Here is a 23,568-nt window from a genome sequence, read left to right as displayed (position 1 = left end):
AGGAAAACTGTCTCCTGGGACAAGGCATTTCATGCACTTTCAGGTAGACAGTTAACAACACTGGATGTATACAACAGAACGTGCTAATTTTTTCTTTACTGCAGAGTCCATGAATGTGAGCAGAAAGCTCATGCTTAAGCTAATACCTAACACATATCTGTATAATAACAGAAATATGCACACTTCTTTTCATTAGCCTCTTCTCTTTCCTATTTTCCTTTTTGTAGACTACATAAGAATAAAATTGCTTTTCAAAGGAATTTAACTTTTTTTTTCCATTTAAAGGTTGTCATACAATTAGAAATATAATAAAATAGGGCTTTAAGACTTACAAGAAAGGTGTGGGGATGTGACAGAGGTTGGGGGATGAGTAGATTGTGGCTGGATGTCAAAAAAGACAAAATGTTTACTTGAAAGAACAAGGCTCTATTAGGACATGGGAACTAATGTAAGTGTCAGTCCATTAAGATTTAGCATTCGGGGTCCTATTTTTTTCTTTTAGACACGGGAAAATGAATTGCAAATACATTAACAATTGATCCATAAACCATTACTGAGTGCCTTGAAAAGGCATGTGAACAGGATTAGTATCTCTTGAAATCCACTGCCATTCCTGGAGCTCAGTGTTGAGCAAGAGAGGTGCTTTGCTCTTGAAAATCTAACGACCAGTTTTGCAATGTCACCAATTTTTTTCAATCATCCAAATACCACCAATTCAATTAAGCTCATAAACTTCCTACCCATAGTTCTCCAGGATAAGCAGCTCCATTTAAAAGTGAATGCGGACGAGCTTGTGCTGTCCATGTGAAATATTGTTCAATCAACAGCCAAAGTTTTACTTGTCAGTTTTGATATATCCGATAATAGCTGTAGGTTGTTTTGCAATGTCCAATGTTCTGTGAAGATGGGCTTTTCATATTCTTTATTGTTTTTTTCTGACAAAATGTTGCCTGGACTTTTGCAGTTTTGTGAAATGAAACAACAGTAAAAACAATATATAATTTAACCCTCATAGACCTAGCTGGACTGCAGATAAGCATCTTTCCCAGGCTTATGGCTAGTTTTGGCCAGGATATAATGAGTTCCTGTTCATTGATCCCTTATAAGCATCCTCAATGATTGAACATAACCCCATGCACAGCAGGCAGTCATTCATTTGTGCCCCTTTTCAACTCTGTTTTAATCAGCATTTGACACTGTGGAAAATCAAATCCATAATTAAGCTTCACAGACATTCAGAGTTTTGACAAATAATGCCAAAAAAGCAAAATTTGAAGATACTTTTGTAGTCAAGCATCTATATAAATTCTGCATTATGTACTTTTCGTGCCCAATGATTTATTTGTACTTAATGGTTCTTTGTTTCTTCTTTTCTCATTTTCTCTGCTGAGGTTATTACCTTGCATTATTAACACACTCATGTGTGACTCTTCATTTATTTGTTACTAGTGGGAATACACTTTTTTTAGAAACAGCTGTTTATTGTATATATAGGTTTAAAGTAAAGGTACACAAACACACTCACAAATCAACTTAATAAGCACTCTGATAAATAGCACGGCTGCTTAATTGGGACAATTGCTAGGGAACAGATTCAATGACCCCAATCAGTGAATTAATGGCACACCTAGTTGTGAAAAGTCCATTTAAATGATATGCTTGGTGTTGTCTGCTGCCTAGTCACAGTAGTTAACAGGTGTGAATTGGTGTTCATAGCATAAATTTCCTGCTGCTTGACCCTTTGTTCACTTCAGGTTGTTTCTCTACTCTTTCATAGTTGCTAAGTGAATGAGAGTTACTGGATTTTTCTTAAATTTATCAGACTATATTAACGCCTTTATAACAGCCAATTTTAAAAGTAAGATTATTTAGAGAGAACAGTCTCTGTGGGAACCTTTCTAATTATTTACTGGGTAGACAAAATGAAACCCATTTTCTGTGCCACACTCGGCCACATGCTTTTAAAGTAAGCAAGTTCCAGAGTAGCTAATAAACTGGATTTTAAACAGAACCTCAATTTATTAATTTGGTTTCCTGGGGAATGCACCATTTCTGTGAACTTTGCTGATTCCCTGATTAAGAGCCCTGTAGGGACAGCTAAATAATGTAACATCCAAACTGTCTGGTGCCTCTCCCCAGAAGTGGACATCTCTGACTCCTGAATTCCACACAGAGCGGTGGGGCTGCACGTCCCACTGGCCAGCGTGCTGGTTTGTCTGCTCAGTGTTTGGTTTCTGAATGTAGTAAAGATCAGTCTGCAAGGTTGATACAGCTGGATTTAAAAACAACACAGATGAAACTATTTTCCCCCTATGTCTGCTGATATCTGGAGGTTGTTAGATAAGTATTGGGTTCTTTTGTTTTATATTTCCTTTCTCATCCTTAGGAAATTTATTCCTTATGGAAGGCAATGCAAAGGAATAGAAACATAATAAATTGACTGAAGTAAATAAACATGTCCTTGTCTCTTCTCTTCCTTAGTCAATCTGTCACCTTAAGTTTCACTGCGTCTCTAATGGGAGTTTGTCAGCTAAATAAAACTGTTCAGTTGCTTTCTCTAAGTTGTCATTAAGCAAATCTGACCAGATATGAAAAAGCCACCCTGTCAAAAAGTTTTATGACTATAGTTGAAAGATTTATAGATGCAATCATATTAAAAACCTTATTTTGTCAAAGCAGAAGATGAAAAAAGAGCAAAATAATCTATGAAATTCATAACTGGTATCTGAAGTGCTCCAATACAGGATGGATGCTACTGAAAACCTCGTTATGTAGTGTCTTATGTTTCAACACACCAGGAAACTAGAAACGTACTTATACATCACGGGTGGTTGATGTGAAAGGAAAGAGAAGGAATACATGATCTATAGGTGCCATATGATGTTCAGCAGGCAGTTCAGCACTTCACCAGCTCAGCTGATAGCCCTGGTAGAGTCTGTCAAAGCTAAAGATCCATCTCCAATGCCAGCCATCCAGGGTACGTTACAACTTCAAGGCAAACTCAAGATACTAAAACTGTCAGTGCAGTGGTAAGGGAGATGGAATAAGTGGGTGGAACTGCATAAAAAAAAAGGGCTTTCACTCAATCCCTATCGCTTTCTCACTTCCAGTCTTTTCTTCTGAGGCCACTGAATCAACTTGCATTGCCAATAAGTAACCCAACAGAGAGAGAGCAATACCTTTTCTGCCTTCATTTCAAAGAAACTGATGGCTTTTTTAGAAAATAACATTGAAAGTTTTAAAAATGTTATTTTGTGTAGGAATCTTTTAAAATCAAAGGCTTCCTGGACAACAGTTAACAACAATGTTAATAAAATGGCAGTGTGTGGCACTACAGGCTCTGGGGCAGGAAAAGAAGAGAAATCTTAACCCTGCCAGAGCTAGTTTCAAAGCCCAGCTTCACTCTTGATGGCCCCAGATAACTAATCACAACTGTAGCAATAGCTCCACCAAGGAAGGGTAAACATTCTATTTAGACAGTTGATTGTGCAAGTATAGGCACAGATACAGGTATTCCTTAATAGGAAGAAAGCTAGAGAATAGATAACAGGATGCTCTCTTTTACTGTTGGGGTTTTGTGGTTGGTTTCTTTTTTATTTTACTTTTTTTATTGTACATGTTCCTCTATGTCAACTCTTTGACTGTACGTTACCAGAAATTAGAAGAGCTGTATCAGCCTACTGCCCTGATTTAGGAGAGGTTTAGCTGATGATAGTTGTTCATTCCTTTTCATATATCTGCTTTTCTCTCTTTGTTTTGGATCTTCATTGCCAAGCAAGAGCACCTTCAAATAGCTGAAGACAAGCTTTAATTGAAAACTTGAACACGAGCAGAATGTGTCACAGTGCTTGGACAGTCACTGTACACAAACATTTATATTCAATGAAAGGAAAGTCCCGCTAACCAAACCCAGCTTGATTGGAATCTGAGACTGCCAAGCAGTATTTGTCAGGCATAACTACAGTACAGAGGCAGTAATACACTGTTTTCAGCCAGATGGATGTAGGGAGGTCAACAGGAGACCTAAGGTCTGCCTGGCTGGATGTGTTGCAAGTGCTGTAGAAAAAATTTTGAAAAACATTCTACTCTGGACAATGGAAAGCATCTAGTAATTGTTTTCTCATAGATATTCATCCAATAACAGTTTAAATAGTTTAAAATTGTTTTTTTCATTTCAAACTTTTTATGAGGTCAGTATAGATTAATAGGTACAGAAATCATATAAAACTATGACAAGCATCAGGACATACACAACCGTGTAAAACATTACTTAAAACTAAATACACATGCTATATGAGGGCATCAAATTATTTATAGATTTTTAACTCTCACGTTTCAGAGGATGTAATCCTTACACAAGTGCTTTTTATTGTTTGCTTATACTACATAACCATTATACCAAATATAAGCCATTCTCTAAAATTTTAAAGAAAAATCTTAAATTGATTAGTGTGAAATAATGTGATTGACATGTGAAGATACCTTGCACAGTGTAGCAGATATCTTGTTAAATTATCCGTGGTATTGGGAACTTGCAGGTCGTTGACTATCCCAATTTAATTTGGCTAGTACAGGACATTTCTAATAATTAATACTGTAATAACACTTAATGATCTGCACTCATGCAATCTGAAAAACCAGCTAATGATGCAGTTTTTAGTGACTGCACAAACAGCAAGTTTTAAATTTGTCAAATGCTGCTATTTCAGCATCGCACAGCCATGCAGAAGACCCTGCCTGTGGGGCTATCACTGATCCAGACACTGGAAACATGGCCATGATATAGCCAGAAGTGATGGACTTGGTCTCAAGGGAGATGTTCCTTTGGAATTAAAAGTGGGGCACTACGTTTATGGGGAACATTTCCCTCTTGTTCCAGGGGTGTTGGCAGAAGGAATAAGAAGAAAGTGGGAAACGGGAGATCAGAATAAAAAAGAAGAAATATGTTCACTTACCTTATTATAGTAGATTGATAATTTTAGGACTATACTACCTGAAATGGTCTGGTTGATAGAAGGTGGGCTTTGTTCTGTAGTCAGTGGAATAAGGCCATCAGCATTGGTTTGTATACTGCAAGGTAGTAGAGTTTAATCTTCTGAAAGAATAGATGAACTTTGTCTATTACACTTATTTCAAAGAATTTGTCATGGTGAAGGACTTAGAAAGTCTCATCAGTCGATAATGGAGATAACTTTTGGAATAAATAATTAAAAATATAATTCAACACATTTCCTTTTTCTCCGCTGCAGCCCCATCCTATACTTGAGAACGAGCACAAGTTAACTCCTTGGTGCTAGAAATTCCGAGTACATTTATCCAGGAAATAGAGTTTAACCTTCCTTAAACCTGCAGAATTTCACTGAAGGCTTCAGTCCAAATGAGCGAATACTAAATTCTGCTTTGCTGAGCCACACTTCGTGGTTATGGAGCTGCTTTTCATTAGACTGTGGTCTTCCTTTTAGAAACTGGTTTTATTGACAAACAATGATTCAAATAAAGTGAGAAGATAAACATTGCACCTTCCCCACATTAGCTCAAGAAGGAAAACAGTCAGAGTAGGGAAACATCTCATTATAACTGAAACGTAGATCTCGTGAGCTTACAGAGGAAGCTACATGAACAAGAAAGTGAAACAGCTTAGAATTTGAGGGAATGAAAAGAGGTTTATCCTTTTCTCTTAAGTAAACATCACGGGCTTCCCAATTAAGTCAGAACCATATATAGACTGATAAAAAAAAAAAAAAAAAAAAAAAAAAAAAAAGTAAGCTTTTTTTTTGCACATTTCAGGATTGCCTTTATCCTTGGTTTTCTAAAATTAAGATTTTTTTTTGTCTTGCATTTATTTTTTTCTGTGCTTAACACTGTGAGACAGCAATCAAGAAAACCACATAAACCGCTTGAGCGAGCCAAGGAAAGAGGATGGTCATTTGGGCTTTCTCTTCGCAATCTTTTGATATGTACAAATCAGCAAAGTCCAGTCCTGTAACTAATTTTCACCAGCATGGACTCCGATGGAGGAAGAACTAAGTCAAGTCAAAGGAAACAACATTTTTAAGAAAAGAACACAAATGTACAGGGAAGTTTGATATCCCTCTTCTGAAAACTTCTACCCTTTGCTCTTTCAGTTAGGTTTTGAATGTCAATTATACTAGGTTGATATTTTAGTGACTGGATACATTGCTTTTAGCTCCAGCTGTAGAAGAAAATGTCCATTCATCTCAGAAGGTGACTCAGTCAATTTAGGCCATGGTTACTTCAGTGTATCTGGGTCTAGGGACTGCTGCAGTCACAGACATGATCCTCACACGTAATGTCAAGGCCTCATCCGTGATGACGACTGAACTGCGAGAACTCAGAAGTGCAGGACTACTAGCCAAAATGAAGCGAATATGATCATTTCCAGAACTGTTAATAAAACATTGTTCTTGTTTGGGAATTAAGTCCTCACTCTAATAATTTCAAGAAAAAGTTCCTGTTGTTTTTAGTGGGTGTAGTCTCATTCTAGATAGGTTTCATGAATATACTTCATATTTTAAATTGAAGTTTATTATTGGTTTGACTCTAAAAATCAGTTCTTTGTGGTTCACCCAGAAATAAGCAGCCTTCAATAATCTATAGAGGACTGAGTGGCATGCAAATATTTCAGAACCCCCACAAATGTGTTAAAAAGGGACCTAACTGATCCAAGCCATTTTATGAATTATTAGTTACCATAGCAGATTAAACTTGCAACACACAGGATTTTTTTCCAGTCTGTCTTTGTATCCTGTTACAATATCCCATTGCAATAGGATATCAGGGGATGCACAAGGCTAATGAAAAAAAGATTCATATAAAAAGTAGCTCATTAGTTCATACAGGCCTTAAAATATGAAGGTGTGTGACCCTTCCATGTTTATTGAAAGATATCAAAGAAATAAACAAAAAAGAAACACATTTACAAAATTTTCATTTGTCATTTTGATATATGCAAATTCATACATTAGCATGTGGTTTCACACATTGTTAGCAAAAGATGATTGACTCTAGAAAGTTAATTCAGCCATTTAATTCAACTTTCTAAAGATAAGAATACCAATCACAGCTTGGATCTGGAGTACCTGGATTATCAACAATAACAAATATATTGCATTCCTGTTTTCCCGTTTATTTTGCCCTTCCCTCCCCTCCCCTCCCCTCCCCTCCCCTCCCCTCCCCTCCCCTCCCCTCCCCTCCCCTCCCCTCCCCTCCCCTTCCCTCCCCTTCCCTCCCCTCCCCTCCCCTCCCCTCCCCTCCCCTTCCCTTCCCTTCCCTTCCCTTCCCTTCCCTTCCCTTCCCTTCCCTTCCCTTCCCTTCCCTTCCCTTCCCTTCCCTTCCCTTCCCTTCCCTTCCCTTCCCTTCCCTTCCCTTCCCTTCCCCTTATCTAGGGTGGTAGATCCAATTCATGTGTAAATGCATTAAAACATGACTCTCACATACATGGCTGAGGCCACAATAGCTAAGCAGATACTGGCCATCTCACCTCACAAAGACAATGACTTTTTGTTGCCAAGACATCTATCCTCTCCCAGACCACACACAGATCAGCAGGTCACCAGGGTATCCTTAAAACCCCAAAGAGTAAATGATTGGGAGAAAACATGAGGCTATCATGGTGCAAACCATTTTTTGTTAAAAGGCTTTAAAATGTTTATTTCCAAATTTTAAAAAAATAAATATTGCTTTTATTCCATTTTGATCAACAGCCTATGTAGGAGATGAACTCTTTCGCACTGCTTTGTTAATTAATAAGATATATTTTGCCAGAAAAATCACGGAAAATAATTTTATTCCTTAAAACCTAGGGAAATAGAAGGAAGTTCTGGTCTTCAGTAAAATCCCATGGAGAATTAATGGAACTGCAAAATTTAATCAGTATCTGTCTGAGACTTTCAGACCCTGACTCTTTGAAAGCTGTAGTCATACTTGTAAATTATGTGTGCTCTATTTCCCACTATGTAAAACATGAAGAATGTCTTAGCTGAATTTGATATCAACTTCAAAAAATATCTGCAGACAAGTAACCTGATGCCAAGAAATATTTTTAATACCTACAGAAGTCAACGAACAATGAAACTCAATAGCATATTCAGGTACTCAAAACTGTCAGTAGAAAAGATATTTTAAACTATCAAATTCATCTTCTAAATGGAATAAATAACATTCCACAGCAGAGACTTGTCAGCACCTGTTCAACAACATACATGAGACAATAGTGTTGTTTTATGAAAACACACTCTGTGTTTTATTCAGTGAAGTGCTGAATTGAGGTTCAAATATTTGAAGCTCACTCAGAAACATATGGACAGGACTTCCTTAACTCAGACACTCCGTTTATGTTAGAGTTGAGAAGTCCTCTTAGCTACAAACTTTCAACCTATTTTAGGATCTGGCACATGACTTGTACCAGGTGCTCTTCAGCATTCTTTCGGCACTTCATGTGACCATTCTTTGTAACAGAGGGCTGCTTTCAAAATATGTTTTAAATTGACTGAGCACCTTTAATCTTCTGTTTCAAATTCTATAACTTTCCAGAAAGACATGCTACTGTTATCTGTGTCACTTTACTTAACTGGCTTCCTTATGGTACTAATGCATTTGCAGTTTGTTATCACAGTCCTAGTTTTTCCGTAACAATCATTGAAGTAACTGAGGCATTCAATCCTGGCAAGGCACAGACTATTCCACACTTTGAAATTCATAGATTTAGCAGCATAGTGTCAGATCATTTTTCATAACCCTTGTTTCCTTGTCAGCATGTCATAGCCAGTAAAGAGCTGCTAGATTAGTACAAATATATAAATCTTTTCTCAGCTTCACCTCACTGCTGTTTAATACTACTTTACTACACCACTGTGCTTACTAGCTTAAAATACCTTCTGTTTGGAGAAACACATATTTATTATTATTATTGGGGAGTTTTTCTGCAATTTCCCTGAGCACAGGCTGACAGCTGCATAGCACTTTGTCATTTATCATTGTACACAAGATCTGTCAACTTGGGAAACAATTTCAATAAAAAAAAATCTGCACAAAATTACTTTGTGAGAGGGGGAAAAAAAACAGTTCTGGCTTTTGTATGTGCAATTCTGTGTCTCTATTTATTTAATTATTTTTGTCTACTTTTTTCTTCTTTTTTTAATTTTGGCTGTGAAAGGTACTTAATGTACCAAAAACAATTTGTACAAGCATTATTTCACCAATTGAAAGTGTGTACGCCTTGCTGAGGTCTCCCTTATCTAACTGTTGCTAATACATTTTCATGCTGTGCTCTTATGGCTTCATTTTACAGTTGACGAGATCACCCACTCCATGCTGTGTTGGAAATGGGACCCTCGTCACTCTAGTCCACAGAGTGCACTTAACATGTGAACAACAAACAACAAAAAGTTACTGCTTTAAAGCATCTTCATCCCTTCATCCCTTTGTTGTAAACTTAGCCTTGCTTTTATGGCTCACTTTAATAAACCAAAGCATAACAACCATGTAAATCAGAAATCCCGTACCTATCAAAAAGAGGAGGATTTACTAACCTATAGGTTCTGTTGAGTTAACCTCAGAATAGGTCAATAACGCTCTTCAGATTCTTCTAAAATCTACAGCAGCCCTCCTCTGCTGACCTCATCCTCCTCAAAGTTTACAGCAGGAGAAATAATATTTCCTTTCCATGACACAGCATTTTTCTCCACTTTTGTTTTTCTTGTACATCATGCCCTGTAACAAGATCAAATCTAAGGCCTGCAGTTAGTAAAAACAGCTGAGGCAATAATTGCTGTGAAATTATGTTCTGGACAGCTGAAAAGGAGGGATCAGTATTACAGTCTCTTGTTTTCCACCCTGTCAGTTTCTTCTCCAGCTATGGATTTATTGTCATCATTGCCTGATGATTCTGCCGACACCCCTGTCAGAAAATGAATTTTTCACTCCCCACTTGATTGACTCCATTCATAGTGTGTAACTCTGTCAAAAAGTGCCACTCTCAAGCTCACTCACTGATGTGTTTACATTTTCTACACCAATGCTGGACAGTCAGACAGACACATAAACCCATGAAATATTCAGTAGGCATATTTCCCCCTTAATTTAGAGTTCTTTTGTCCTTGCAAAATGCTACGTATTCCTCTTCAAGTTTGCTTTAAATAACTTGATTTCAAAAATCTTCATTTCAGAGGAAGGAAATTTGCAGATTATGTACTTCATGCATGAATTAAAGCACAGATGTTAAGTTTGGGCAGATTTCTTGACAAAACTAATATTTGAATGTATGCCATTAATGCCACTCTGTTTCATATACTACCAATAAAAAGATGGTCCAGAGCCTTTCATAGGAGACTAGTTTATGTTAAACTGACAGATGGCTTCAAGACTTGGTCCATAGAAATGCCTCAGTAATGGTATAAAAAAATAATAATTGGGGATCTTCTACAGCCTGGATTATTCAGCCTAAATGACTGCATGTTGCTTTCTGAGAGTCAGTGTTCACAGGGAGAGTTTTTATTCCTGAGGAAACAGCCCTCAGTAGCCATCACTGGATACTGCATTAAAATGCACAAAACTGCCTACAGGCAACCTATTTCCAAGATGCAGAATCACAAACTTTTTCAAGTGTGAGCAGAATGCTCTTGCATGCCACAATGAACGCCATCACAGGACTTCATCTCTGCAACAGGCAAAAGCCTCTTAGAAATCACTTAATCGTACAAGAAATAGAGTAAGATTGTTAAAAACGTACACAAAATAGTTTGTGGCAGCACAAGAACTGCTATGTATTGTTACTAAGAGCTGTTGGAAGAAAAAGGCTATCAACAAGATGAAGAGAAAAACTGCCATTAATCTGAGACTATTCATGGCACTGGAAACAATGTTCTCAGGATCTGTCCTTATCCACACTTACACTGGTGTCAATAAGACATGGCTCAGTTGAAGTTAATGAAGTTTTGCAGGTGACAAAAGCTATTCTACAAAAGCTATCATATTGATAAAAAGAGTACCATAAGCTGCCCATTCTATCCCAGCCTCAGTCAACATGGCTTTGCCTTTGACACCAGTGAAGGCAAATTTTGCTACTGATATATTTTCCGCTAAATGATCTTATCACCAGCTGTAAGCAGGCTAGTAAGGGTAACCGAACATAAAATCAGCATATGCTGTCCTTAGAACGTTGTTGGGTTATTTCATTGTGATTTGATGTCTTCCACAGTATTTTCATTTTACAAGTGCAAGAAAAGTTGAGAGAAGGCAAAGGATGGCAATACAAAAACCACAATTTCAACTGACTTCAGATTTTGCAGCAATAACAAAAGGGTTTTATATGTGTTCCTGTCATTCATTTTAATGTAACTGTCCTGACATGGATATAATTCTCCAGTACCTGATCATTTATTGGAACAACATCTTTTAGAGAAGTTATGGTCATTTTGGTTTCAAAATGATTATTTCAAAGAATCTGTTAATTGATTTTTTAATAGTAAAGTCTTCTATCTTGAAGAAAATGGCAAGTTTATTGTTTTTCTTTTTGCTTTAATCTCTGAGTTTTGGTTCCAGCAGGCAAATTCTTTCCTCCAAGTCAATTATAACTCTAAAAACAAATGAAATGTAATTACCTTTTTATTGACACATTAAAAGGAAATAAATAGTATAATCAGCAGTTATATGCTTTCCTCAAAGGTGTTGCTTTCATAAGCATTATGATTAGCAAACCAGATTCAAAGAAGTGGGAGAAAGAGGTGGGAAGAGGGTTGTGATGAGAGAATAGGGAGTCAGTGTTTTCATACAAGAAAAGGAGTATTTCTAACAGTCTGATACAAGAGCAGTTGATTGAATTGAAACACATAGGGGGGTAAAATGGTTCTTATCAGATTTTACAAATCAGTGCATTCCACCTTTACTTACAATATTTCATTGCTCTACAATTCTGCTGCCCAAGGGCTTCATACTATCATATTGTTTTGGAGCAAAAAATTCCTGTCTTAATTAAACAGTCTCTACAAATGATACAACTGGACCTGCAGTCTTAATAAAACATCTCTACAGATGATACAGCTGGCTTGCGGCCTCCGGGTAAAAGAAGGTAATCACAGCTGTGTGGTCAATTTTATATGGCAGACACTGAAAATTATTAGCTTTTTAAGGAATGATCTGTGAGAAGAAGTCAGTTGTTGATCTTGAAGAGCTTTGATACCTAGTACGCTTTTTTTTTTTACAAACCTTCTAGACAGTTATCTCCAGTTGAATGACAACTTTTTTTGCACCTTGACAGGTAGGCTTAAGTCCCTGAAGATGCTTTTATGACAGAAATAAACAAGGAAGAGTCCTATAAATCTTAAATTATGTCAACAAATTGCTAAAAGGAAGAAAATAATAATCCCTCCCTAAGTGACTAGAAACTAATGAGCACAGGGCAGTAAAATGTTAACAAATGAGGGACTGAAACATTTATTCAGTCAGAGAAACAAATAGAATTTACAGGGGGAAAAAATTACAGACAAAGTAAAACAATTATCAGTTATTTTAGGCAATAAACTTTCAGTAATGTCTTCTGAGATTTTGATCAAAATGGTGCCAGTGTCTGACAACACTTTGGATGAAGTTACAAACACATAGAGGAGCAATCAGACCATTTGATCCAAAAAATTACAGATCAAGGATCTGATACACAAAGGAGTTATTTGAAAAATGACTGCCTGGAGCTGGAGCAGACTATCTCACACACATTAATACTGCTGCTATAAAAAGAAGGGATAAGGAGAAGGAAGGACAAAAGAATGAAGAAATGACACCAACTGCTCATTGACCTGAATGACAATAGTGGAAACTTCTATCACTGTTTCTTTCTACTTTGAAGTTAAATGCAGAAATCAAGAGTCATGATTAAACATGAGAGCGAAAAAAGCAGAAAAGTTCTGTTTAGCAAGTCTACTTAAACTAATCAGGGTTTTTTTGCCTGTTATTTATAACAACCCAAGTGTACAACCTAGTGTCACCACGCTCAGGTGGAAATGTGAGCATGTGGGCTATTTAATATAGTGAATTTGCTTAATGTAGCACAATTACAGAAATGCGCTGAGTAACTTTGGGCTGATTCCCAAGTAAAGAATCTTTATGAAGTGCCTACAAGGCACACCTGTGCCTCATTACCTGAATCAATATTTTTGCCATGTTGATCTGAAGGACAAAATAAGCTTAAGAGATTCTACTTCCATAATTACAAAGAACACAAAGAAGACACATTAAAAACTGGAAGAAAAACTCAAAACCTGCCATGCAGTACAACAGGAGGACAAAAATACAAGGCTAGCTCTAACTTTGCACCTAGGAGCCTCTGTATAGCAAACAATTCCATTTTGTTAACAAGCCACAAGCGTACACTTAAGAAGCAGGTGAACAAATGTAATTGTGAGAAGTACAATGATGCTTCTGAGTCTAAATTGTGTTCCTCCCAAGGCACATGTGTTCATCTATTGCATAGTATTTTTGTTTGTGGTTTTATTTCCCCCCTCTATTTTAAAACAAGGGAATGGCTTTGCCCTTAATGACCTCAAAGAGGTAAAGGTTTACAGGATTCCTTTTCAGATCAGTCACATCTGTTTCTGTATTATTGAAATAAAGCAGCCATCGTCTTGTCTCTATCTCCCTCTCTCTGTATTTCTGGCTTTGCTATGGCCTGTGGGGTCAATACAGACTAAAGGCCATTAATATCTGGTATCTGCAAAGGACTTATATTAAACACTGATACTCCCATTATGATCTCTGGTGAATAGGTTTCCATATCAGAAAAACACCATTAGAGTTATCAGCAGCTGGCACAGTTTTAACCTCAGCAGAGGCCAAGGAACAAACAAACAGTGACTGAAATACCCCATCATCTCTAGAGGCAGTTACTTCTACTCTGAGCACAGATAGGTTGGTGAGGTACCAGGGGGTAAATTTGCCCTCTGTCTGCTCCTCCGATACCCTTCCTTGCAAAGAGAGAGAGAGATGTAACCTCCACGACTGACAATCTGACCACTGTGACTAGCTTTTCATTCAGTTTATTTGCTCTTAAGCCTTCTTTGCAGACCACTTTTATTCTGGAGAATCAAATACACTGGAAAACAACCCAGGCGTTCAGAGAGCTCCAAAGGTAAGTCTGTGCTGAAATTGGTGCTGAAAGCAAGACTTTTAACCTTTCACACTTTGATGACTGAATTGAAACTCCACATTTAAAACTCTCACTTTTCAGGGGACAATTTCATTCTCAGTAATTTCTGTATGTATTTTATGGGAAAAGATTCACACGCTGTAGCAGAACAAACATTTAAAGTGAGTCCTTCAAAAATCCCCCAAGATTATACATACCACTTCAGTCTCCAGCAGCTGAACCATATTTAATACATTTTTCATGCATGCTCCTGCACATAGCACCTCAGATGCCGATGGCTTTGGTGATTTGTGCTTACAGGCACAAACTGATTTAAAGCAGGAGAGAAATAGTAGTGGGCTGCTAAGGACTTCTAGTCACTTCCCTTCCCAGATACTGCCAGTTGCACTAAGATGATGCAAAAAGACCACTTTGAGGAACCAGGTGCATGGGGAAGGGTTAGAAGGAGAAATGAGCTGTACAGACATGTTGGATTACTCAATGGGCAGACCCAAGTACCGCTGCTTCAGCTACCCTGGTGTACTGAGCAGCACTGCTGGAGGGAAGCCTCTGAGCCTCATGTTTCCACATGTGCCTCCACTCACAAGTTGCTCTCCCACGCGATATGGTGCACAGTCTGAACTTCAGTCCCACACTTTCTCCTCTGAAAATAGACCACTTAATAGTGTCATCACTGGATGTGTGTTTGTGGCTAATTGGTCTTTAAAACTGGCAGAGTCATGCATGGAACACACTTGTCTGCAGGTGTTAGGATTGTGATGTCAGAAAGGTGCATAAGGAGGGTTTTGTCTGAAGGTAGATCTGGATTTAACTGACCAGTCCTGGATTTTTAGCAATGGTATTAGCAGAAAACACTCACAGGGGTATAATCATTGAAGGAAAGCATGTGGCATCCAGGCAAGAGTAAGTCTTAATTCAAATTGCAGTCATTATCATCATAAATATTAAAGGGAGCTCAATGAGAAAGACACTACCACTAATCACATGCAGAGTCAATGCCACTGTTCTTTCTTGTTGCTTGTTGCCTGGAAAAAAACATAAGTTTTGATTATGCCATGTCCTTATATATACAAGGTGGAAAAGCAAAAGAGCTGAAGGCTTAATCTAAACAAGCTTCCACCTACCCATGTCCTATATTTTCACTCCCCATTCTGCCCTCAGAAGGTAAAAATAAATTGCTGGAGTCTTTGCAGATCATGAGTACTTGCTGATGGAGCGGCACCTGAAATCAGAAAAAAAAATCTGCTTTAGGTCTCTGTTGACTGGGAATTCATTTGTATATATGTGCTACAAATCACTATCTCCACCAACTGCTTGATATGGAAAGAAGAAAATGACGCTAGTAATGTATGACCCTGAGAGCAGAGGAATTGTAGCTATTTACATCAGTTGTCAGCAACCTGCTGCTTGTTTGCGGTGTTGCTGCATGGATATAGATAACCTCTCTGAAACATTAGTTGAGACAAAGCAAGTAATTCTTTGTTGACACATTGTCAGTTTCTAATTTGTTCTCAAACTGTGAGGTAAATCCTCCATCTCCACTGGAAAAAGGACTGCTCTATCTCGCATCAGTCTTTCTGCCCTTTTCACTTTCTATTCTCAGCTGGAAATGTAGTCGAAAAGGAGTTTCCTGCCCAGAAACTGATAAAACATACCAACAAAATTATCTGGAGAGTTTAACCTTAGCTGCGGTCCCTTTACATCACCCTGAATAAAAACACAGAGCAACGCAGAAGGAAAACCGTGATCCTTATTAGTGAAGCATCAGAAACCAGGAGGGCTGCGGTTACAAGGGACAGAGGTTATCCCCTGCACTTGGAAAACGTGACTTTAGCTACAGAAATAAATGTCTCAGAGCCAGGTCTTGGTGAGTAAAAATGAAAAGCTGAGAAACAAAACCAGACTGATGGCTCTTCATGAAACATCGTTATGTCAAGAAACGGCGAACGCAGTGGCAAGGACTTCATCCTCTTTCCACTTCTACCTCTTGGTGCCTTTGCAGAGCCTGCACTAATAATACAGTAAAATGCGATGTGCTAGGAATTTCCTTGCAGAGAGATTGACCTGATTACATTTCACTGGACATAGGAACTCATTCTTCTTTCTGACTGCTGCTCGGATATAAGACTGACAGCTGGACTCCATCACTTGGATTAATGGGTTAAAAACTGGCATCTTTGTAGTATTTTGGACTTTATTTTCTTTATCAGCTTGACTTTCATGCTCAGAGTGCTCTTGCCACAATATTCTTTTAAAAGTACACTTGTCAGGGTCCATTTGCTACCAGCTACCTTGATGGTGACATCAGCGATGGCTGCGGTTTACCTTTTGACCTTAGAGAGGCAGCAGATGGGCCCAGTAATAAATCCCGATTATTAGTGAAGGAGCCAATAGCTTGGAAAGACAGAAATAAAAGTCAGGCAGTTTTACACTGCAGTTCTTGTTATCTGCTTTGATATGGAGTTGTGGGCCGTGTCAGGGGCGATGATGAGCAGCCTGGGCTGCCCGCAGCCCTCCGCTCCTGAGCAGGTGGTGCTGCCATGCTGCGGGCCTTCTCTTCCTGCCGCCTCCCTGCTCCCTTCCTCCCGCAGCAGCCCCAGCTGCCGCCCCACCGCAGCCCCACTGCAGCTTTGACTCCATGGCTTAAAAGCTGCAGGCAGGAGGACAAGAGCCCCACTGCAGCTTTGACACCATGGCTTAAAAGCTGCAGGCAGAAGGACAAGAGGCCTTGGGGGAGCCAGAGCTGGGCCGCTCTCCACAGGCTGCTGGGGCCACGGCAGATGTGCCTCATGCAGGCCGTCACAGCAGGTGCGTGGGGATGGGGTGCTGCTTGGAAGAGGCCTCAGCGCAGCCCAGGTTAAAACATCAGCCACAATGTTTTAACAGCATTTAAATAAAAATAAAATCCATGGCACAGCCTCCTACAGCATTGGTTTTGTGTTCAAGAAGCTGGTGTTTGCAAGAGGTGTGTCCAGTGGCTGTATTTATGTACAGCGTCTCGGTCGGGCCTTGCTTAAGAAAAATGTGGTTTAGCCAAAGCAGTACACTGCATGGTTCAGCTTGGACAAGTGTTCAAAAATGAAATAAAGGTGTTTATGTTTTAATCTGGTCTGCTTTGGAGTTATGTGTGTAGTTTGATGTGAGAATTGTCTTGTTTCATATACTCGAAGCTTGCAGCAAAATTCTTGGTAAATATTGGTTTTGTACAGGTAAAGACTAAGATTTTGCTTTATATAAACACAAAAAGTTGCCTCTAATAACTCAGCTGCATAAGCCAAGTTTCCAAGATCCCATTGCTACCCACATGTGCTTATGACTTGGATATCCACAAGCCTTATATGTCGTATGATCCCATCCCAGAAAATGTTGAAGCAATTGCTGGTTTATTTATTAGACATGTCACCTATGAATAATACATATTAAGAAATTTTCTTTGATTTTTTTATGTATAGGTTTTCATTGTAATTCAATTTAATTTATGCAATAACTTACTTAGTTGTATTTAATAATACTAATAAATATAATATTTAATAAAATTATTTAAATAACAATTTCAATTTTATTTTTTCCCATTTTCTAGGAAAGTTGACAAGGCAAAAAAAATCCTTTAATATCTTTGTCTTAAGTCTTTGTTGGAAAAGAAAGAGTGAGATGAGCAATTTTGTCTTCTTCTCACCCCAAATTTTTGTTGATGCTTTGAAACATCTGAAGTTTTCCATTCAGTGGTGTTTTCTCAATAGATATGGAAACTGACATTCAAAAAAATAATTAATTTATATTGGGCATCCAATTCCACTCCCTTTATGTCTGTGAGCAGTTTCATTTAATTTACTGAGAGTAATGTGAACAGACTACACCTTTTAAACCAAATCAAAGAAACTTTCACACTTTTCTTGTCTTTCAAATGTTCCTATTCATTTACTAGTAGGAACGGCTATACTTTGTCCTAGCGTAATGTGCAAACTATTATTAAACTAGTGTTTTTGTTGCAAGTGATTTCCAAATGAACACTGATTTTTTGCTTTCCAACAAGTTAGTCATTTAAAATTGCTGTGAATTATCAAGGAATTCCTTCCCCAAAAATGTATGCACAACAATGAGGCATTTTTGATTCTTGGCTAAATTTACTTCAAGAATATGATGGAGAAAGGTCTTTTCACATAAAAAAGTTCTATAATTATTTTTCAAAAATGGGAATCCCTTCTAAGGTAGAGAAAAGGTTGTGACCTTTTTTTATATATTTTTTGTAAGTGTTATTTGTTTGCCTGAGCAGAATTTTTCTGTAAAAATATTTGGTTGCAAATCTAAAGCAGGTAGTTTTAGATGCACCGCTGCAACTTTTGTTAACAGAAGTACCAGAAAAGTCAATTTAAGATGCCATGTTCTCTTTCTGTAGAGTATAAATGAAGAATACACATAGGAATCGGGCCCTTAATTTGTATAACAACAGACACAAGCTTACTGCATAATTATTAACGGCTAGTGGTTTTACTTCATCAGTCATTAGTTATATCAATCATTTCCTTGCCTGCATTGGAAACAGAAGCTCTACTGTTTTGGAGAAGAAAGTGTATGTGTATGTTGTGTGTGTTCCATATAAATTACCCAGGTGTTTTAATACATCCAGGTGTTTTTTTATTCCTTTTGGAAAAACAGAAAGGAAACAACCCAAGGGCTAATGTTCTAATTATCAGTGGTTGTGCAAGCCTCCAAAAAGCATGTATTCTATAACCCCTGGAAAAATTCTGACATGTTATAAACTGGCTAAATTAGCTTCAATCAGTAAACAAACAAATTGGTGCCAGCACAATAGTACAATAATGTAGTGCATACTAAGTGACTTATTTTCCTAATGCCAAAAATAGCTATATAAAACAATGCTAAATAGCCTTGATTTTTCTTTATATAATTCCAGTTAGAAGTTTTAAGAAGTCATAATTCCTGGCTTTTAAAGAAGAATGGTATAACCTCTAATTTCTCAGAGATTCCTGGAAAGCCTTTTGTTGACATTGATTTACATCCCAAATCATATATGATTCAAAATGTTAAAAATAAAACAAATTTAATTCAGCTACTGAGGTAACTCTGGAAGGTTGGGTGCATGATTTTTGCTACTTTAGCATTGAAAGAAGCAGCCCAATTCTTCTTGAGGGCAGATCATATTGGGCTAAACTGAGGAATATGGAAATAAGCTTGCTTATGTAGGAGCATGTGGGAGAAGAGCATAAGAAACTGTAAGGAAATATAAGACACTCCCCACGTGGTTCTTGGAATCAGTGGTGGGATATCAAAATGCAATGAAAAAACATAATATTACTCTTTTAATTCCTGAAGGCTGTTTATCTGCTTTTCTATTCTGTATTGGAAGATACTGTGAATATGTGAATTTTCTCTGTGAACAACAGTCAATACCCTATGTAAATTAATGGCTGGCCCTGACTGATTGCAGAAGTGTGAAGAGAAAGTTGCAGAAGCCATTTCTTTCATTGTTGTGCATATTATTTGCACTCACAGTGTGTTTAAGTGTAATCATTTTTTATGATTCTGGTAATAAAATTTGGTGGCAACCTCTCTGGATATCAGTATAATATACTTTGTACATAAAATCTGTCATGTGTTTAAGTAATGGAACTGAATCAGTTTTAAGTTTTGCAGGGTACCATATATTGTAACTTCTTGAATTTTTAGTTATTGACAGTTTTTAAGCCAAAACGTTTAAGTACTGACTCTCCTGTGTAGTTAAAATCTTCACACCTCTTTTTTTTATGATCACATAATGACATCTAAGCCATCAGAATGTAGTATACATGCTTTTATCTTCTTTTGACTGCTCAATGTATTGATGTTAATATGTATACTGGAATACCAACCATCACATTTATACATTAATATGAAATCAAAACAGCATGCCTCAAGTACTGACTTATTTCCAAATCCAAAATGCTTTTCACAAGCAACATAGAGGATCTTCAGCTTTGAAAATTACACACACACAGAACTGTGGAAGAAAGGGTAGCTATATTACTGAATACCTTGTTTTCTGCTTCTGTCAAAACCATACCTATTTTGACCAGTCAGTGGTACTGGAAACTGCATATTTGCTGTCAAAAGTGGACTAGGCCTATGTACATGAATTTGTGCTTTAAACGAGAAACACTCTAAGTGTTGTGTTCTCTCCTGTCTGCTTTTAGCTACACTAACGTATTTCTCCATGTGAAACTGAATAATTAATTGTCCCAATGGTGCCATCAGGAAAGTGTTTTCAGTTGCTGTTTCTGGAGACTCCATTGCTACTCAGCTCCCATGAATATGTCGATAAACATACGTGGTTGACTACAACAGAATATATTTCTTTTACACACTTCACAGTTTTTTTTCTGAGGTTATGAGAGACCTGTATATATAAACTCCTGGTGTTCTGTGTGCAGTAACAATCCTTAAGTGTGAACTGTTGCTTTTCTAGACCACAATCAATATGTTGAAATAGGAAAATACTACTGGTAGCCCTACTAAAACTCATTTACACCCAAAAGGAACTCTAATAATGTAAACATTTGTTGATCTTGGTAAAAAGCAGACATAGAGCTGTCATTTTGTTTATCCTTTTTTTGAGGAGCAAGGCTTTCTATAGGGTTTCCTCAGTTTTAGTTGCTGCTTTTGCAGAATCATGGTTGATGGTCTTTTCTGAGTGAACATGCCACATATTTATTGCAATTGACCTCCTCACAAATTAATCTGGATTTATATACAGACATTTTTCATCATTATTACTCAACATGCAGATTTGCGTCTTCCACAGCAGCTTCACACACATATGCAATATACAGCACAGCTACAATCACGAGTGGTTTATCCTGTCTTTCCTTTGTCTTCTAAAGGTTGTAATGAATGCCAAATTGTATACAAGTGAATCTATCCATCTCTCACAAAGTAGTAAACTCCATTAGGAATCATCTGTACTCAGTCTGCTTCCTGGTATCCAAATTAGGAATCCAGAGAATGGCTCCACACTACATAACAAGGCAATGCTCTTGTTACGGGATCCCGCCTATCTGCACAGCAATCATGTATCTTCTGGGATCTGCCCACGATTACTATAGATCTGACCTAATTTCGTAGCATACTGTTTTGCAAGTCAAAATTCTGTGGTCTTGATGTGCCACTGAGATGGTGCAATCTGTACTACTGCTTCAGTAACAACGCCCTGCTAGAGTAATCACATCTTGTAACTTCCCTGTACCTCTTACATCCTCTCAGCGTTCAAGGTCATTGAACACAACTGTTTTTTGTTGCATGGAAGCAAAGTTTCTTCACATTGTCATTATTATTTTGATCCATTCATGCTTGGGGGACCAAGTGGAAAGTGAATTTTAACTTTTGTATTTATTTTAATGTTAAATGTCTGATGCTTTCCTCCTCTTTTACAGTATACGGCACATCCACTGGCCTTCCTCCATGAACAGTTTCTGATGGTGGATTTTGAGGGACACATAGAGACACACATAGATTTGTATGTTGCATCCATCGTGTTCTATTGAAGTATAACTTGTCAGAGGTTTTCTGCTGAGGTAACAGCTGACTTTTGCAGGGAAAGCTGGGAAAGATTCCCTCTCCTCACCCCACCTCTTTCTGAGAAATCCAATAGCTGGGAACTGGAACTAGGCAAGTTCAAGCTAAAAGCCATGCAAATATTTTTAACAGGGAGGACAGGTGTTCACTAGGATAAGTGACATGCCTATTGTAGATTCTCCCTCAATATACAATAACTACACACTTACATGAAATATGAAGAATTTTGCATAACTTAGTACATAAAATTGGTGGCATGCATTCAGTAACCTTATATTGATATTACATATGTCTTATTTTGCCATGTGTGATTGTCTTTATTTATGCTTATCAGCCACCTGCTAAAAGGCATCAGATTTTTTTGTGTAAATGCAGCTTTGCTACTGTATGCACTATCTCTTCCTAGAGATGTAATTTATCCATTGTGTATGTTCCGCTGTACCCATCTTTTCAGAAAAATCACTTGCATTTATCAGATTGCAAGACTTTTGTTAAATCAAAACAAAATGTTACCCTCTTCTTCAGTTATCACATTTACACCACTAAATGCAGAATTAATTCACAGCTTTAGCTCATAAACTGCTTTACTTGTTCCCAGAGGTTTGTGACTCTTGCATACTGCACAGAGACCATCACATAATCCAGAGTCTTCTGATCACTTTCTATTTTCTTTTGGGAATTAAATTTTTCCAACATTTGCTCCTTGTATATTCAAAGCAGGCACTTATTTAAATACATAGTAACTCAGTTTCTATTTCCTTAATTTAGGTCTCCTGCAGTACTGAAAGTTCATTCAGAATCCAACAAAATTTACTATTTTTCTTAAAGAAAAACATGATTTTAAAAAAACTTCATTGTTCAGTTCACAAGAGATGAAAAAGTCAGAACTGAAGTGTAAACCAGCATGTAAAGATGCAAGTCTTAAGGCTCAAAATATCAGCATTATAAACATAAGGATGTCTGTTAATTCAATATCAAGGTTTGGAGGATGACTCCAATACCAAACGCTTAGGTGGTGAAACATAAATGATAGTATCTTTTCATAAATCTTGCTCATATGTGACTTGAAAATAAGCTCTGCCATGTGTTTGCATTAATTCAGTTATTTTAGGAACTTCAGGCTTACCTGTTCCATTGTAGCCAGATTTCATCTCAGTTAAAGATCAGAGACTGAATTAGTCTGTTCTGTGGTGGAGTGGATGAATGAGTTGGTTGCTTTTTGATTGGAAACTTTAGTTTTTCAAAATCAATCTACAAGATTTATGTTTCAAAGATACTGTTTTCTGCTGTTGAAGGTTAGCTGTCAAGACATGTCCTGGTGCTGCAGAGACCCTGCAACAGTAGCAATGACAGACATCATTTCCATCCCCATCCTTCTAACTCCCAAATGTAAGAAAGTGCCCCTAAATGGCAATATTGCACAGGTAAAACAGTGTTCAATGGCATGTGCAAGACAAAGACCATCTCCAAATAACATCAAATTGTTTGGCGATGGACCTAGCCACATGAAACAGAGTGAAAAATGGAAAGCATGAAAATAAGAACATCACATATTCTACCCTTATTTCTTGGCTGTCAGAGAACCTATACGTGCGGGTGAGCTAGTCTGTAGGATGCTTAGGCACTCTCAACTACCTTTACACCCAGAGATGCAATGGACATTTTCCAGCAACTATGAATATGCCAGCATTGTTGTCACTCTATGAAAAATGATACACAATAAATATTATCTAACAGAAGGAGGGAGAATTTTCCCCAGAATAGAAGGCAACAAAATGTCAGCTCTATTTGTACAAGAACTTTAATTTTCAACTAAGCAATCCCATGTACTAGGAAAAGAA

This window comes from Falco punctatus (assembly GCF_963210335.1).
Source record: "Falco punctatus genome assembly, chromosome: 3".
Classification (NCBI taxonomy): domain Eukaryota; kingdom Metazoa; phylum Chordata; class Aves; order Falconiformes; family Falconidae; genus Falco; species Falco punctatus.
The sequence above is the reverse complement of the archived record's forward strand: the minus strand, read 5'-3'. Positions refer to the sequence as shown.